Source organism: Trachypithecus francoisi, unplaced genomic scaffold (genome assembly GCF_009764315.1).
Source record: "Trachypithecus francoisi isolate TF-2019V2 unplaced genomic scaffold, Tfra_2.0 Contig00586, whole genome shotgun sequence".
In the NCBI taxonomy this organism is placed as follows: domain Eukaryota; kingdom Metazoa; phylum Chordata; class Mammalia; order Primates; family Cercopithecidae; genus Trachypithecus; species Trachypithecus francoisi.
Window position 1 is genome coordinate 6968213 of NW_022680749.1, and position 13285 is coordinate 6981497.

The 13285-nt window shown below is 38.4% G+C and overlaps 1 protein-coding gene across 4 annotated transcripts in view; it reads left to right on the forward strand.

Moving 5' to 3' along the window:
* STAMBPL1 (STAM binding protein like 1) overlaps positions 1 to 13285 on the forward strand; it is a 43630-nt gene that overhangs the window by 7041 nt on the left and 23304 nt on the right. The window lies entirely within an intron of this gene.

Consider the following 13285-nt stretch of genomic DNA (forward strand, 5'->3'; position numbering starts at 1 on the left):
CATGGGCTCAAGTGATCCTCCCACCTCAGCCTTCTAAGTAGCTGGGACTATAGGTGTGTGCTGCCACACCTAGCTATTTTTTTTAAATATTTGTTTTGTAGAGATGAGGTTTCACTGTGTTGCCGAGGCTGATCTTGAATTTCTGGGCTCAAGTGATCTTTCCACCTCAACCATTCAGAGTACTGGGATCACAGACATGAACCACCATGCCCAGTAGCCTTCCTTTTGGCAGTCTTCTCAGGAGATTCTGATGCAGGTGCTCAGTAAACCACCCTTTTGAGAAGAATCTACTTAAGAGCTAAATCTAATCTTACATTCAAATTCTTTCTTCTACTTTTATGTTTTGAGCATTTGTTCCTCCTGATTTCGATAGACATCTTCATGTAATAACATATATGTCAGTGCTGCCTTGGAGTTCTTATGAAGGTACGATATATTGCCTTTCCTAGTCTTAATATGATCTATCTTTTGATGGGTGGAATGAGGAAACCACAGGGTTGGTGGGAATTTTTAGAGATAATGTACATTCTTCTGAGTGGCAGCTATTTGGATAGGGCAGAGATGGTTTTGATCAAAGGAATGTAAGAGAAGACCTATTAGTGAGTAGTGGAAGACACAGAGAAGGGGAAAGGCTCAGATAACAGAGGCCACTGAAGGGCTGATGAGGGTTTAGATCTCTTCTGGCAGGCACTGGGTTGCTGCAGTGCAGTTTTTGAGTTGGGGACTAACTGGATGCAAACAAGTGCGCACCTGAGCTAGAGACACACAGTACCTGGTCCAGAAACAGAGGATCAAGGAACAGGTGGGTGAAGCAGGCTGGTTTGTCACCATAAAGGCAGAAAGAAACAAGGGTGAGGACTTGGGGCCCAGAATTTGGTAGGACTGACTTTCAAGGGTTTATGCAGTAGGGTTCTCCAACTCTGTATTCCTAAAGGTCTATAGCTTTTTGGTAAATTGCTTTTTTCTGCTATTGATGTTATGGTGTGTACATGAAGGCCACCCAGCTCAGCCTCAGGCCAGGATTTGGGAAGTCCTTGAATAATTGCTACAACTACCATTACCTTAATACTGTGAGGCAAGGAAACCTCAATTATTCTTAACTTTGGACCAGAGAAATAGATTCAGAGAGTTAAGTAATTTACCAGAATTTACACATGTAGAAATTGGCAGGGCTAGGATTCAAATTCAGGGCAACCTATTCAAAACTTGTAGGTTTTTTAAAAAAGTGTACTTTGATTACAAAGTGATACATACTTATAACAAATTGTATAGCAACGAACAAATAAAAAGTGAAAGTCCCTCATGATCCCACCCTTGAGACAACAGCTGAGAAAAATTCAGTAAATGTTGTTCCAGACTTGTTTCTTGAAAAATTCCAGTATACGTAATAAATACATGTGTATTCATATTACAAGGATGGAGCTATATTTTATATGTTATTCCATAGCTAGCTGTTTTCACTTAATGCTCTAACTTGGATGACATCCTGGTTCAGTACAAATAGATGTAAGTCATTTCTAACAGCTTCATATGCTAGAGATTATTTATTTTAAATATTCCTCTTTTGATGGCTATTTATTTTTATTTCCAAAATTTTAATATGTTAAAATCATGCCGCAGTGTGTGTGTATATATTAAACGGTCAGGGAAATCTATGGGGAGATCTTAGAATTGGAATTGCTTAGTCAACATGAGTGCATATTATTTTTAAACTTGACAGTTTTTTCAATCCTCATCCATATTGAGTTGGCCCAATCACGTAAATTTTATCAATCAAATACATTAAATACTGGCTTAAATTCAGTTTCTTAATTACTAGTGAATTTAGATGTTTATTTATTGTGACTTAACTGTTTATATTTCTCTTATTACTTGCTCATGTCACTTGCCCACTTTTACTCAACTCTTTCTTACTGTTATGCAAATGATTCCTATAGTTTAGAGATAATAGATATTATAGCTGTCAGTGGTGCAAACTTTTTTATTCTTTTACTTGTTGAAAAGATTTTTAAAAGTACTATTCAAGCATTTACAAAATATTTTACTTTAAAATAATTTTAGACTTTCAAAAGATTTTGGAAATAGTACACAAAGCTTTTATACAACCTTTACCCATATTCCTCAAATATTAACACCTTGCAAAACCACAGTAGTTGTCAAAACCAGTAAATTAACACTGATACAGTACTATTGTCTAATCTGCAGATCTTATTCAATTTTCACTGAAGTCCTTCTGGGCAAGGATCCTATCGGGGATCATACATTGAATTCATTTGTTATGCCTCCTTAGTCTCTTTTAATCTGCAACAGTTCCTAAGTCTTTCTGTCTTTCATGATCTTGACACTTTTTAAGAGCACTGACTGATTGTTTCATAGAAAATACCTTGATTTGGGTTTATTTGATGTTTCTTCATGAGTATGTAATCAAGAGAGTGACCTAGTCTGATGATGGTCAAAAATAACTTGCCTGAAAAGGAGATGCTTAAGCTAACATTGGAAAGATGGGTAGAAAGTGGAAGTGTGAACTGAGGATGGAGTGCCTTTGCATTGACTTTGCATAGTGCATCTCAGCAACTGAAAGAAGTCAGTGGAGGAGGTAGTGTGAAAGGAGGCTCTAAGGAGGCACTCTGGTCAGACCCAGCTTTGTGGGACTCATTAAGGATATAGGATATTAACAGCAATAGAACATCATTCAAGTGCTTTAAGCAAAGGAATGGCAATATCTGAATCAGATTTTTTAAAGATCACTACAGGTAGATTCTTCACCAGGTAGAATTAATCGATGGGGAGCAAGACAGAAACAAATACAACAATTAGAAGGCAATTCTAGCAATGCAGGCAGAGAAAAGGGTGGTGTGTACATTAAAGAGCCTCCCCGCAAAGATGGTGAAAACCTGCAGTTTTGAGAGATGCTTTGGAGGGCAAATCAGAATCTGCACATGCAGATGATAGATTGGATGTGGGGTTAAGGGAAAGGGTAGGTGCAGGATTGCTAATATCAGAGTTTGCCAGATTTTGTGTAAGTGACTTGATGTTGGTACCATCCATGGAGATGAAAGAGACAATTCTTCACCTTCTGATAGTGAAGTCGGAAGCATCACTATCTCCAATTCTTTTAGATGTCAACATTTACAATATCTTTGCTTATTTATGCTCCTGTATCTTGTTACAGCCACCTAGCTTCCAAGTTCTATGGTTTTTCCTCAGAATCTTCCCCAATAACTGTTTGTCCTCCTCCATTTCTTTCATTGCTCTTCAGTTTGGACAAGGGTTTCCTCATTCCAGCGTTGCATACTTGCTTCCTCTCTGGGCTACCAATTCCTTTCTTCTCTGTAACCTTATCCATCGCTTCCAGAGTATTTGCATTTAATAATTATGTACTAAATGCCTCGTTAGGGCAGATCACCTTGTTGGGAAGAGTTGGGAGTTAAGTAAGTTAAGTATATTTTAGATAACTGGAGTCAATTCCCAGTTATAATTGAGGCCGAAGGAAAAGGCCATTCTGCCTAGTGGTCAAGAAAGGTCCATATTCTTCTTTCACTCCTTACATAAAAATAAATTGCACATGAATCAAATATATTTATCCAAAAGTGGCTAACCACAGAAGTACCAGAAGAAAAGACTGGTAGACATATTTATTTGAAGACTTTTTAAAGAATGTTGAGAAACCTAGATACCATAAAGAAAATAGGTCTGCTTGAAAGCTTAAATTTTAATTCTATGTAAAAATTAAACAACTTTCAACAAGAATGTCAACTGAACTAATAATTATAGAAGGAATAATGGAAATAGAAAAATGGCCACTTTCAAACACCACAATAATTGTCTCGGGGAAAAACATCTTTGGATACTAAAATTAGTGGGCAATGGTATATTTGCATAGTCTCCCTACAAGATACTTTTCAATTGTAAAGAGAAAAATAGTATCGGGGAGAACCTGACCGATATAACTTAAACAAATATCAAGATGAACATCATTAATAGTTGAACAAATCAATAATGTATGTCTCCTGATACATTATGAAGGATGCACTATCACTTATAAGGTATTTTTGCCAAAAAAAAATGCATAACTCTCATTGTTTTCTGTATTTCATCTTTGTCACAGTTACCACAATCTTTATTAGATAATTGTGTACATAATTGTTTGTTATTTTTACACCTTTCTGCCCCATTCCTGGCCCCTAGCAGAATGTAAGATCCATAAAAGCACAAAGTAGGGACTTGATAAGTAACATTGAATAAATGAATGAATGAATAAATTTATTTGGAGCTATCAATATTTATAGGAAAGATCCATCTAGCCTTGGACTGTATCGAATGAAAAATCACAGTGGGTTTCCTGGTGGAAATGGATGGAGGACATTTGAAGGTAAAATGCTAAAGCTCAAATTAAGCCGAAGCCACAATTTAAAAAAAAAAAAGTGTCATGTAGAATAAAGATGTATCAAGAGAAAAAGATGGAATATTAATATTTGAGATGCAGGGTGAGGGAGGAGAAAGGAAACACCTCCACTTCAGAGAGGCCAAGGCAGGAGTTGATTTTAAATAGGGAATGTTCAGCAGCTCAGGGCCAGGTACTTTGTGGGGGTTTGTAACTGTTTAATGCAGTGAGTCTCAAGTTTTAGTGTGCATAAAAACATCCTGGGCTGCTTGACAAAAACTAGAGATCCCTGGAGCACCCTTCCCAGAAATTTTGATTCAGTGGGGCCTAGAAATCTGTGAGGTTTGTGTGTGTGTCTGTGTGTGTGTGTGTCTGTGTGTGTGGCCAGCACACCTCTCCTCCACCAAGTCATTATAATGTAAGCAGGTTATCCAGGAACCACTCTCAGAGGGAACATGGCATCAAAATCAGGGGGATGTCAGCTCTAGGGTCAGAAGGTAGGAAGCGAATGAGTGGTGAGCAAATAGGAACAGCAGATGACCACTTGCTAACAACTTTGCCAGAATAAGGAGCTCTTCAAGAAAACTCTTTAAAATGGATTGCCAGCAAAAGTTAAGAAGGAAACTGTCTTTTCTGCTTCTGCCTGCTGCATTGAAGAGATTGTCCAGTGCACAACCAAACATACGAATACAGCCTCCATTGGGACATGTTAAGATTTTTATGGTTGGAGAACACTGGAATACAGCCTCCATTGGGACAGTTAAGATTCTTATGGTTGGAGAACACTGGAGAAGCAGTGAATGAGAAGTACTTCAGGATAGCCCTCTTTTGTTTTTGAATAATAGTGCTGGACTCACTTCATTTTGTTGAACTACTGTCCTTAAGAAAGTTATGAAAATTAAATAAATTGATTAATAATGCCCAAGGACTAACTCCATTTCTGAGCTTTCAGGCAACTGGCAGGCAGGAAAATGATGCTATTTAAAACATTTATTTGTGACTCATTATACTTCATTGAACTAAGTATTTTTTGGATAGTATTTTCTTAAAACAGATTGCAGTAAAAAAGGAAGTATATTAAAATGTACATTAAAGTTTAGTGCCTTATGGGTAGCTTATCTTTAGAAATGCATTATTTCCAGGAATTTTAAGTATTTTAACAGGAGGAGAGCACAGTTAGCAAGTTCATATGAATTTATGGTGAAAAAATATCTGTGTACAAATGTGAATCTCTCTCCAGCACCTCAAATTCATTTGCCAAGTGTTTTGTAATGCATATTAATTGAATCATCACATTTAGAAAAGAATCTAAAATGAGTACATTGATGAGCATATGAAATGCCTTTCATATACCACAAAAATGTAGAATTTATATTAAAAACCAGCAAATATTTTGAATTGAACTGTGTCTAGATAGAATAATGATGGATTTGAATTTCTTAACTATATATACCATGTAGTTAGTCCACAGACACTAAATCATTCTCCCGATAAAAAAAAAGTGAAGGGGGCTGGGCACGGTGGCTCACACCTGTAATCCCAGCAATTTGGGAGGCGAGGCGGGTCGATCACCCGAGATCAGGAGTTCGAGACCAGCCTGGCCAACATAGCGAAACCCCCGTCTCTACTAAAAATACAAAATTAGCCAGGCATGGTAGCCCATGCCTGGAATCCCAGCTACTCGGGAAGCTGAAAGAGGGGAATCGCTTGAACTTAGGAAGTGGAGGTTACAGTGAGCTGAGATTGCACCATTGCTCTCCAGCCTGGGCAACAAGAGTGAAACTCCCTCTCCAGAAAAAAAAAAGGTGAAGGGAATGAATTTCCTTTTATTTATTTGGCAGGGAGGAGATTATGAATCAGATATTTGTAATGCTGAACTGAAATCTTCATTTCCACAGTAAATTTTGTCATTCTTGTCCAAGGCCCAAGGATGTGACCTTCTCTTGGATTTTCCCGATTACTATGAGAGGCCAGTCGTTAGTGTTGCTGTATGACTGTGAGTATGAGCTCTGGACTCCTGTGCATCTGGAGTCCCTGCTCTGTCATTTGCTTGAGTTACTTATCACTTCTAGGCTTTAGTTTTCTTATCTGTAAAATGGAAATCATGATCGTAATCATTTGTTGAGTGTTTACTGTCACCAAGCGTTGTGCTATATGTTTTACAAGCATTAGCTCACTTCACCTTCTCAGTACCTCTGTTCATTAGATACAATTGTCAACCTCCTTTGCAGTTTGGGAAGCTGCAATTCTGCAATTAGTGGTTCCTGGAGCCAGAATTTGAATTCAGATGTTCTAACCCTGGAGACTACATGTCTAATCCCAAGGCTCAACTGCCTCCTATTGGAAAAAGCTAACTGAGATCATGTGTGTTCATGCATCCATTAGCCAGAGAAGGAAAGCATTCTGTTAATGGTACCTGTTGTTATTATATAGCCTCGTTTTTTGTTTGTTTGTTTGTTTGTTTTTGCTATCTTTTTCTATTGAAGGCGACATAGTACCTCACCTGCTCAGAATTCAGCTCACTCTTACCTAGAAGACAGTCGAGGAAAAAAACAAGTAAGATAAAAGGCTTTTTGAGCAGCAAAATTAGAAATCATGTAGCACATTCACTGTAACCAGCAGGTGGTTCACACAGAAGATCTCTCCTGATGCACACCCAGTCCACACTTTAATTCATAAATAGTCTCAAATAATTTTATCAGTGAGAGAAAATAGATTAAAGGAGGAAAAAGACCGAAGTCAAGAAGTTTAGTAAATAAGTTGCCTTTTAATTGTTTTCTAAATGAATGACAGATTAAACGGAGCAAATTAGAAATGGAGGGAAGCATTGTTATTGGCAGGTACATTGAAATAAAATGTTGAATTATCAAGAAAAGGTTAATGTTTCTATATTAAGTTAAGGAGTAAATAATATATCTTAGAACTGTTTCCCTTCAAAAATATTTAAATCTCACAATATTTTATTATTATTGTTTACTATTTTACTATTCAGAATCACCTCTTTTGTCATGGGATTCATATAGCTAAAGATTTTCTTGTATTTCTAGAGGAATCCTATACTAATTGGGGAGCATATTACAGAATCCTAAGTGTCTTATGTAATGGCATTTTAAATCTTATATAATAACACTTTAGAAGAGAACGGTTGCAGGGTAAGATCAGCAGCCCAGCCATGTGAGCAAGGAGCCAGGCTCATTCCACCCTTGGACTCTGCCATCCTCCAGACACTGGCTGTCCTTGGGCTTGACCCTTCTAGGTTGCAAAATGGCTGCTGCTTTTTAAGACTTATGTGAAGTCACATGTTCAGCTGATGAAAAGGCATATATTCCCTAGGATGTCTCTTTGCATTAGAGATGGAAATTTCTCACAGAATCCTCCCAACAGATTTCCCCTCAGGTCTCATTGTCCGATATTTGGTCGCCTGCCAACCAGCCAAGTCCTGACTACAAGGGAGACTGAGAAAGTGACTATCTCTAGTGGGACTGGGCCCTGCTGGCGAGGAAGAAGTAGTGGTGGCTAGGGGATAGATAACTGTTGTCAAAAGCTCATTGCAAAGAAACAAGTAGTTACACATCAACCAACCATCTGATATCTGTAATAGAAGTCAACTTTTAGCAGAGGTCATTAACCTCACCTTTCCAACATTTTCTGCGAGAAAGAACTGATTTTCTTTGAGTTTCTTCCTGCAAGCTGGGAACTATAATGGAACTTTTATATATTACCTCATTTAAGCTTTAGTTAAATTCTTCTGGAACGCTGTTGTTAGCCCTATTTAATAGATGAAGCTAAGGTGCACAAAAAGGTTAAATAAGCTGCTCTAACACTCCTGACTAGTGATAGAAACTGGATCCTCCTAAAGTAGTATATGGTCCCCAAACCTGAGCTCTTCATGCTAAGGGCACCGAACTACTTCATCTTGGTGGCTGGATAAAAAGTTTGTATTACGCTATGCAAAATAATTATTTTATGGCCCAGTGTGTGACTTGCTTGCACTCAGAGTAGCCTAGATCTACCTCCAAGTAATTTAACACATACATCAGAAGTGGTTTATTTAATCATCTTTCCTGTAACAACTGCATTCTTGCTCATTGATCTGATAGAAACCATTCTGTTGTGACTGGTATATTTAATGTGGAATATACCTCTAAAAGTAACAGACAAGTACCTGGCACCTTGTAAATGAACATATATAGTACTTACAGTTATGGGAAAAAATCCAATAAAAGCTATTTCTGATATTATGATCATTTCATTTTTATCTTATCAATATTTTAGTACAGATAATGTATCATCTAGGTCACAGCATATTGCTGATTGCAGATATTACAGAAGAGAAGTGTAAAAACAAATCAGTGTAATCTTTGCTTTTGACGACGTCTGAATTTTTAAAATCCTTCAAAAGGGAAATGAAGGGTGGGCCTAGATTTATTTATTTTTCCTGAAGTAGGGCTCAATCTGTAAGACTGTGACTCAGGAGATCCTTCTTTGTGTCTCTGTCATTTAGACCTGGGAATGACCCTTTACCTCCCTTTATCTAAATTAGATTAGGTCATTGAAGCCTATAGGCTCAGTTACAATAATTTTCTTTATCTATCTCCAACTGAGTAAATTGCACCATATTCTTCCTGGAAAACATGACCACTAACCCAGTGGCTGTTGGTTTGGCCAATTAGAAATGAAACTCCAGGAGGAAGTATAAGGTACTCTGTCCTCTCTTAGCTGCCAGTGGGCCACATCTCCTTATCCAGGTCACTAGGGCACTCAAGTCAAAAGAAGTGCCTGGGGGAAAATGGCACATTTGGGTAATGGTCTCGCTGGCTCTTTACTGTGTGCTGAGTCTCTTAGGAGACCGTTCGCTGCCTGATAGTCACCTTTCTGAAATCTGGAAAATATTTCTCTGTGGATGAAAATGGGTCAGGATTCTGAACTTTGCCACACACACACACACACACACACACACACACACACCCTATTTTAAGAAAAAAGAAAAAGGAAGGAAGGAAGGAAGGAAGAAGTTAAGAAAATTAAGGCTGAAAAAAATCACAAAATAAGCACCATGCTAGGTCAGATATTTTCCTCTGTTCATTCTTGCATTGTTTGCTGCTAGTTTTAAAGGGCAGAATTGTTGAGACTCTTCCATGTTTCCATGGGGGACTTCAGACTTGGAGACATTGCAGGGACACAAAAGCCAAGAGGATTTTGCTATGGTTATATAGAGAGTAAACTGTTACAAGCTCAGAGCTGTGAAATATCAATTTGGAGAGGATACCTGCCCCCTCCCAGGCCACTCATGAATGACGTTTTTGCCACATCCCCTCTGGGCACAGTCGACTGCTCAGTTGGTTCTGGGAGTTACTTGTTAGCTGAATCTTTGGGACAGGAGTTGGCCTCCATGTGCTCACTGTGAATATGTAGGATTCTGACATCGTGATTCCCCTTATTCTTGTGAGTCAGGATTAACAGAAATCAGACACTCCCCTATTCTTCTATAAAAGGACAGATTAAAGAAAAAAAAATGATGTCTTTGGAGGTTATGGTCAGGAAAAGGGGCTAGCAATAAAAGCAAGAAGGCAAGAGCTCTGAAGCAAGAACTGTCAAGAGGTATCTTACAGGTTAAATAGATCACAAGGCTGCAGTTCAGATCTTCAGTTGTTATCAAGCCACAAGAATGTGAAGTAGAGGTTAGGGAGTAGGCTAAGATTAAAACAGGCGTTTCTGATTAATGTTTTCCATTAGTTCTAAGCCACGCTGAAAGCAGTAAAGTGGGGCCGTGACAAGCCCCCTGGCGAATGAGGAAAGTAAACCTTGGAGGGGGCTCGGTAAAGGATATTTAGCAGGCAAATGATAGAGCCTAGACTCACACCCAGGCTTATCTCACTCCAAAGGCTGTTTGCACCATGTGCTTTCTAGCGCTTTGGACCTCCACTTTGGAGGGGGAATTTGTTTTATTCTTGCATGATACTGAATACTTCCCATTAGTTAGCATCTGTGGATCTCAAGTACTATGAGGTGAAGTACCTCTTACTGTACCCTCAGTTCAAATTTTCTCATTGTTTTAGTAAGACCACAGTAGCACAAATGGAAAGTGGTACTTGCCATTAATGTTTCCTGTTTTAGATTCTCCTGGCCCACTTTTTTTCTGATTAGATTGAGGTAGCATGGTGAGTTTTTATTTTGTTTATTTCTTTGCATTGTTGATTTAGAGCCATGGTTTTCAAACTTTATTGGTCTTGGAACCCCTTTACACTCTTAAGTACTAAGGACACTAAAAGACTTTGTTTATGTGAGTTATATCTATTTATATTTACTGTATTAAAAATCAAAACAGACATTTATAAGAGTATGCAAGTAAGCATTCCATTAACTCTTGTACCCTCTGGAAATCTCCACTATACAACTGTGAAAGATTGATATTTAAGAAGTCAAATAATGTTTTAGTAATATTATGAAAGTAATATTGACCTCACAGACTCCCTGACAGGATTGTGGGGAACCTCGACCATATTTTGAGAGCCACTGAACTAGAAAACACACCTGTGTATGTTGATATTGGCAATTGTTTATAATGCAACTGTAAGTGCCAGGACTGGGGGCAAAAAATAAAGGAATTAAGGCAAGACCATCAGGTAATAAATGGCTTAAAAAATAGTTACTGACCAGTCTGTAAACTTCTTTCATCTTAGATTTGAGGGGAAGTTGGCTTCTATTTCTGAATTTTGAATATATTCATATGTGGGAGTGAGTAGTTTTTATCTATAGTAATTTAATAAACTCTGATGTTTAAAATATGTTTAAACATTTCATACATATGGAAGCTCATTACGGAGATGTTTATTTCATTGTTTCTGCTCACACTTACCATTGTTTTTTGGTCAACCACCCCTGAATCCACCTCTACTCTCTTGGCATATCCCACTGCCTCCTACAGGAGGATAAAGTGCTAGATATTTACATCTTCGGCCATCTTTTCAGCCAGGCTGCAGGCATGGGACCCAGACTCTGCCAGTCAGACACCTACATCTCATGCTTTGAAATAGAAACTAGACATATAGAGAAGTACATGGCAGCTGCACATTATTCCCAGGGTAGCAGCTAGTTGCTGGAGTTGCTGGTTGGTAGTAGAAGCTGTAGAATCCTCTGTTCATCAAGTGATAGAGATAGCAGAGGTGTTTTCACCAGACCAATGCTGCTGTGTAGTCTGGGGCAGTGTTCTTGGATATGTAGCTTCCAAACCTGATTTCTCTGGCCCTCCTAGAAGTTTGTGTTTCTTCGTTATCCTTCTGTGAATTCAAGAGTCAGACCTTTGCCTGCAACTAAGAATCCTGCTTAATTCATTCTGAAATGCAGTGTCTGTCAAAGTATTGTTTGGAAACCTCATGTGTTGGAATCACTGGGCCATATCTGACAATACCTACTTGTGGGCTTAAAACCGATGGATTCAGAATCCTTAGAGTGGGTCTTAGGAAACTGTATTTTAAACAGATCTCAGGGTTATGTGATTTTAGATGCAGTAAAGTTTAAAAACCCCTATCCTAGTATTTTCAACTTTTTAAAGTCTATGCTCTCTCTTTATGAATCTGAGCAATAAATAATTCTACTCTTTTTTATTTATATTTTATTTTATTTTTGAGCTGGAGTCTTGCTCTGTCACCCAGGCTGGAGTGCAGTGGCGTGATCTCGGCTCACTGCATCCTCTGCCCCATGGATTCAAGCAATTCTCCTGCCTCAGCCTCCCTAGTAGCTGGGATTACAGGTGTGCACTACCACACCTGGCTAATTTTTGTATTTTCAGTACAGACGGAGTTACACCATGTTGCCCAGGCTGGTCTTGAACTCCTGACCTCAGGTGAACCACCTGCCTCGACCTCGCAAAGTGCTGGGATTACAGGTGTGAATCACTGTGTCTGGCCAATTCTACTCTTTTATAAGGTCCTAATAAGTGACTTAACTAGTGTTTCCTTGTTCCTCTCCCTCCCCAGCTTCACATTCCCCATAAACCTTTGCTCTTTCTTTTTAATTCTTTTAACGTCTTTTCCTGATATACTTCTTCTCACTGAGAAGTTTTAATTCCTCAGTTGGTATTGCCTACATTCAGTGGTGCCAACATTGTTAACTCGACTTCTAAACTGCACTGTGATGAACCGTGTTTTCTCTTTCTTGGGCATTTTTGTAGCCTGCAGGCTTAGAGTTCAGTGTTTACCCCAGGGATTACTGGAGACAATGGAGGAGAAAGACTGGAATACAAGAGTAATTTTTCTTGAAGGGTTCCTCCACCATGGATTTAGGCCAGAAAATAGCACTGGAGGTGTTGATTGATCTACTTCTGAGATTTCTAGAATCACTGAATATTATAACTGAAAATAATCCATCTTAACCCCTTGTTTCCTAAATGAGGAAGTCAGGAGATGATCCATGTTCAAAGTCATCTAAGTGATGAGTGGGGTATAAAGGACAAAATAAATTTAGAAGTGGAAAGTGGTGAGGCAGAGCTTGACCTAAACGAGCATAAAAAGGATGGGAATTACTAACATTTATTGAATTAATATTTGAACTTAGGTACATTCACTTGACTTCTCTGAGCCTCAATTGTCTCAACTATAAAATAAAGATTCTAATAATAGCTAACATTGATAAAATGCTGACTATATGCTGGGAGCTATTGATACTCTAAGGACTTTATGTGCTAACTCATTTGATCCTAGCACAACCATGTGATGTAGGAACCACTGTTTCACCGATTTTGTAGATGCGCAGACAGTCTACATAACTTCCCTACAGTCACACAGCTAAGCGTATTTGTTTTCTATTGCTGCTTTACAAATTTTTATGAAATTAATGGCTTAAATATACATGTATTATCTTGCTGCTTTTTGGGTCACGAGTCTAGGCACAGCTTATCTA